The sequence below is a fragment of the Oncorhynchus keta genome, chromosome 1 (genome assembly GCF_023373465.1).
Source record: "Oncorhynchus keta strain PuntledgeMale-10-30-2019 chromosome 1, Oket_V2, whole genome shotgun sequence".
Lineage (NCBI taxonomy): Eukaryota > Metazoa > Chordata > Actinopteri > Salmoniformes > Salmonidae > Oncorhynchus > Oncorhynchus keta.
The window spans coordinates 54,318,962-54,324,669 of NC_068421.1; the positions used below are offsets into that span (position 1 = coordinate 54,318,962).

Genomic DNA, 5,708 nt, shown 5'->3' on the forward strand with positions numbered 1-5,708 from the left:
ACATGGTACAGCAGCGTTGTGTGTGTGTGTGTGTGTGTGTGTGTGTGTGTGTGTGTGTGTGTGTGTGTGTGTGTGTGTGTGTGTGTGTGTGTGTGTGTGTGTGTGTGTGTGTGTGTGTGTGTGTGTGACTCTCTCTCACACACAATCTTTATCTCTTACTACAGGAGATGGTGCAGGGCTGTAAGCCTGAAGAGACAGACGTTTTTTCAGTCTTTCTTTTCCCGGCTTTATTACACCTGTACTGTCTCTGTCTGCTAGATGGTAGTGAACAGACCGTGACCCGGGTGGCAAAGGACCTTGATGATCTTCTTGACCTTTGACACCGAGTGCTGTAAATGTCCTGGAGGGCAGGCAGCGTACCACCGGGGATGCCTTTAGCTGACCTCACCACGAGTGCTTAATTAGTCAATTGTGAGGTACCAAAAATAAATACATCTACTTTATAATAAAGCATTCTATGCATTATCATCGCTTTTGCGTGCTGGCAGAGCATTAGAGTAGAGGTGCTTGCAGAAGTTGTACACATGGGATTTTTTTCCATCAATAGCCTAGGTGAGTGGAGACACATTGTACAATATGAGTAGGGAGTTATTGTCCTAAAAAAAAACTTTCTGATTTCGCTGACTCACCCAATGATGCGCTGTTCACTCTCCTGCGATGGTCATTGCGCAAAGTGCCAAAAGCCTACAGTATCTCTTTCTTGCAAAACAATGCTGCTCGCTCAATAGGCATATTTGGAAGTCGATAACTTAGGCCAGGGGTTTTCAACTCTTACCCTATGAGGTCCAGAGCCTGCAGGTTTTCTGTTCTACCTGATCATTAATTGCAAGCACCCGGTGTCCCAGGTCTAAATCAGTCCCTGATTAGTGGGGAACAATGAGAAAATGTGGTGGAACTGGCTTCGTGGTCCAGAGTTGAGTTTGAGGGACAGGCTATTTGGTAGCCGACAGATAGATCAGAGTTCTCTTTTTGCAACAGTTAGCCATTTGCAATGCTGGAGAGATGACTTTCGCAGGCTCATGTCGACCAGAGCAGAGAGAGGGAGAGAGATCATAGAAAGTGTTCTGTGAGAGACACAGGCGCGCTTCTCTCTCTCACTCACAGCAATGGCCATGCGTTGGTCACAGTGTTGTGCAAACTATGAACTCGGGCCGGTCCGACACATGACGTTTTTTAGGGGGCAGGAGAATTACAGAGGAGGCAACTTGAATGAACTCTGATTGTTTTTATTATTATTTTTACTTTGCAAACAGAGAGAAGAAAAAAAAGGGCTTTCCGTTGAGTGGTACCGGATCCTGGCGAATGGGTTCCAGAACGAAACAGTCCAGAACTGAGTGGTACCGGATCCTGGCGAATGGGTTCCAGAACGAAACAGTCCAGAACTGAGTGGTACCGGATCCTGGCGAATGGGTTCCAGAACGAAACAGTCCAGAACTGAGAGGTACCGGATCCTGGCGAATGGGTTCCAGAAGTCCGAAACAGTCCAGAACTGAGTGGTACCGGATCCTGGCGAATGGGTTCCAGAACGAAACAGTCCAGAACTGAGTGGTGCCGGATCCTGGCGAATGGGTTCCAGAACGAAACAGTCCAGAACTGAGTGGTCCAGAACCGGATCCTGGCGAATGGGTTCCAGAACGAAACAGTCCAGAACTGAGTGGTACCGGATCCTGGCGAATGGGTTCCAGAACGAAACAGTCCAGAACTGAGAGGTACCGGATCCTGGCGAATGGGTTCCAGAACGAAACAGTCCAGAACTGAGTGGTACCGGATCCTGGCGAATGGGTTCCAGAACGAAACAGTCCAGAACTGAGTGGTACCGGATCCTGGCGAATGGGTTCCAGAACGAAACAGTCCAGAACTGAGTGGTACCGGATCCTGGCGAATGGGTTCCAGAACGAAACAGTCCAGAACTGAGTGGTGCCGGATCCTGGCGAATGGGTTCCAGAACGAAACAGTCCAGAACTGAGAGGTACCGGATCCTGGCGAATGGGTTCCAGAACGAAACAGTCCAGAACTGAGAGGTACCGGATCCTGGCGAATGGGTTCCAGAACGAAACAGTCCAGAACTGAGTGGTACCGGATCCTGGCGAATGGGTTCCAGAACGAAACAGTCCAGAACTGAGTGGTACCGGATCCTGGCGAATGGGTTCCAGAACGAAACAGTCCAGAACTGAGTGGTACCGGATCCTGGCGAATGGGTTCCAGAACGAAACAGTCCAGAACTGAGTGGTACCGGATCCTGGCGAATGGGTTCCAGAACGAAACAGTCCAGAACTGAGAGGTGCCGGTTCCTGTTCCGACAGGCTCAAATGAAGCACCCCGCACCATCGCCTGGAAAGCCATTTGGTTGAGGGAGGTACAGTTGCCATACAGTTGCCAGGCACTGATGCGGCCTGACAGAACTCTCTCGATGGTGTATCTGTAGATGGTACACACAGACATTATTACTCACTCACATACACACACACACACACACACTTTCACATGCACGTTTAACCAGGCAAGGCAATACAAGGTGACAGGGGGTCCATTGTAAGCTGTTCAAACAGAAAGTATCACTTCGGAACGAACGGAGTTGTGATACTTAACAACCCCTTTACTCAGCCAACACCCTACCAGGCAGGGAGGCTCACATACAGACTGCAAATCATACTGTGCATGTGTGCGTGCACGGGTGTGAGTGATCTGCACTGGGGTCAGTTTTGTTAGTGAACAGCAGAGGAATGGCAGCAAAAACCAGCGAAACGGAAAAGTTGTACACATGTTTTCACTCTTTCTTCCCCCTCTCTGTTTTCTGTCTCTTCTATCTGTTTTCAATCTTCTTGCAATGGCCTCCAGCACCTGTTAACAGTGGGAGAGAGCTGGAGGGAGTGGGGGGCACGCAGGAGGGGATGAGGGAGGCTAAATAGTGTAGGGTGGTCGGGTCTGATGTGAGGTCATTCAAGGTCATTTATAACACTAGCTAACACGTGCTGTACAGAGTACCTATCCTGAACGCAACTGAAACTGGCATTCAGCTCCTGATTTGAATATTGCACCATATAATTGGCTATGGGAATGCATTCAAAGTCAAACTGGTTTCATGTTTTTGAGAGTAGATCAACTTTGCTGCTAGAATGTTGTTGTTATCTTTGTTGTCGTCCGCTTACTCTTATAGACACGACTTGGTGTTGTGCAGTGCAGCCATAAGCTTTGGTCTCTAACGGCCACACACACACACACACACACACACACACACACACACACACACACACACACACACACACACACACACACACACACACACACACACACACACACACACACACACACACACACACACACACACACACACACACTTTCCTACCTTGTTGCCTTGGGGAGAGGCAGTCACAACACAGTTTGATGCTGATCCCACGTGAGCAGTACACAGGGCTTCCCTCTGTAGACACCTGTGTTGCTGGACGCTACAGCTGTTTTGTGACACACACACAGATATCATCTCACTACTTCGTTCCAGACACACACCCACACACTCTTTACTCACCCTTCACTTTCTCTCCCCGCTCCGTTCCAGATGGCGCTGATGATCTCATCACGGTAGGGCTTTCTCCTGCTTAACCAGAGGGGAGTGAGAATCATCACACACACGCACACACAGCTATGTCTTACTATACTTGTGAGGACTTTTTGGTGACCAACAATTGATTCCCGTTCAAAATCCTATTTTCCCTAAACCCTAAACCTAACCCTAACCATAATTTGAACCTTAACCCTAATTCTAACCCTAAACCTAACCCCTAAGCCTAAAATAGCCTTTTACAAATGTCCTCACTTCTGGTACTCACAAGTATAGTAAAATGTACACACACACACACACACACACACACACACACACACACACACACACACACACACACACACACACACACACACACACACACACACACACACACACACACACACACACACACACACACACACACACACACACACACACACACACACATAGCCTTGTATGGTGCTTGTTTGCCTCATAATCAAGTGTCTGAGAGTGACTACTGTTTGCTGTCTAGGCTCTCTTTTGAAAGCCAAGGTTTGTTGTTTCTGATTGTACAGCTTTCCTCCTTGATGAGCTTATTTTATTATGCCGGTCATCTTTCAGTTTGAAACATTTCCCATTTTAAAATGTATTTCAGGATTTCAAAATCAGTTGGATGACCTCCTCAGATTCTGTGTTGGCTGTTTTCATTTCTATTTTTGACATTCCATAATTATTGGATGTTAATACTGTATGTCCATTTGTTATTATCCATTTAACATACTGGAAACTGGACCAAATATATCCAACTAATGAATCATCGATAGAACACATAGTTCCTAGTGTTGTCATCACTCCCTGTGTATTTGTTTTTATCCTTCTGTGCCCGAGTTACTCACTGATTTGAGAGAGTTGATAGCTTTGACCTGGCTTGTTGATGGGATTGTTGTTCGTAACCAGGCAACGGAACGACCTCCCTTGATTACAGCTCTTCCATGACACACTTTTCCAACTGATTTAAGGTCAGTTCCTATTGCTAATAATGGAGGCTTAGGACTTGGAGAGGGTATGCTGATTCTAGATCTGTGCCTGAGCAACTTGGACTCAGGGGTAGACGTAACATAGTATACATAAATCTCCCTCTCTCCATTTAGTATGATATGTTACGTTTTGTATGCTATGTTTTAATTTATGGATGTCCATCACCCATTTCATATGATATGTTACGAATTACAGTTTGTATGATTATGTATGAATTGCACATTTGCAATACGTCATGAATTCCACTTTGTTGTGTCTAACATTAGCTAGGTGACACCTAACTAAGACGTTCGGTGCAGCATTTCTCAAGTGAAATTTTTGGCAAGAAAACGATTATTGAACGACAACAAACACTTCATTTGAAGAATCCCTACTGTTGACCAGTCACCGACGAAGGGGCATATACTTCTGCTACCGACTTTGCCTCCAGAATGTTTTGTGTGTGCATGAACAGCCACAAAAATCCTTTCCCAAGCCTGCATCGCAGTGCTGGAGGCTCGATCCTGGGCTGTGTCGCAGCCGGCCGCAACCCGAGAGACCCATGAGGCGGCACACAATTGGCCCAGCGTCATCTGGGTTAAGGGAGGGTTTGGCCGGCCGAGACGTCCTTGTCCCATCGCACTCTAGTGACTCCTTGTGTTGGGCCGGACGCACGCACGCTGACTGCGGTCGCCAGACACATTGGTGCGGCTGGCTTCCGGGTTAGACGAGCAGTGTGTCAGGAAGCAGTGCGGCTTGGCAGGGTCGTGTTTCAGAGGACGCATGTCTCTCGAACTTCGCCTCTCCCGAGTCTGTACGGGAGTTGTAGCAAGGGGACAAGACTGTAACTACTGATTGGGGAGTAAAAAAGGGGTAAAATAAAGTAATAACAATTTGAACAAAATAAAAAATGAATCAAAATGAACAAAAAACGTCAATAGATGTCATCATAATATATGCACAAACTGTTTCGGGTTGGGAAGCATTCAGATGCTTTTAGGGTTAGAGGAATGGTTTGTTAACATGCTAAGTAGGTGCAAAGTAGCAAGTTGTTGCAAAGTTGTGTAGAATGTGATTTGAAAATGCAATTTTTTGGGTTGATAGACATTCACATTATACACCTGCCATTCCTTCCCAACCAACCTCTCTCCTTTAGATTTGGGCCAAA

The 5,708-nt window shown here is 46.7% G+C and overlaps 1 long non-coding RNA gene across 1 annotated transcript; it reads left to right on the plus strand.

Moving 5' to 3' along the window:
* The first annotated feature begins 244 nt into the window (after window positions 1–244).
* On the plus strand, window positions 245–3,211 carry LOC127910502 (uncharacterized). Its single transcript, XR_008075256.1, has 4 exons — window positions 245–416; window positions 1,254–1,389; window positions 1,710–1,917; window positions 1,970–3,211. It is a non-coding gene; the product is annotated as an uncharacterized LOC127910502 (long non-coding RNA).
* The last annotated feature ends 2,497 nt before the right edge of the window (window positions 3,212–5,708 follow it).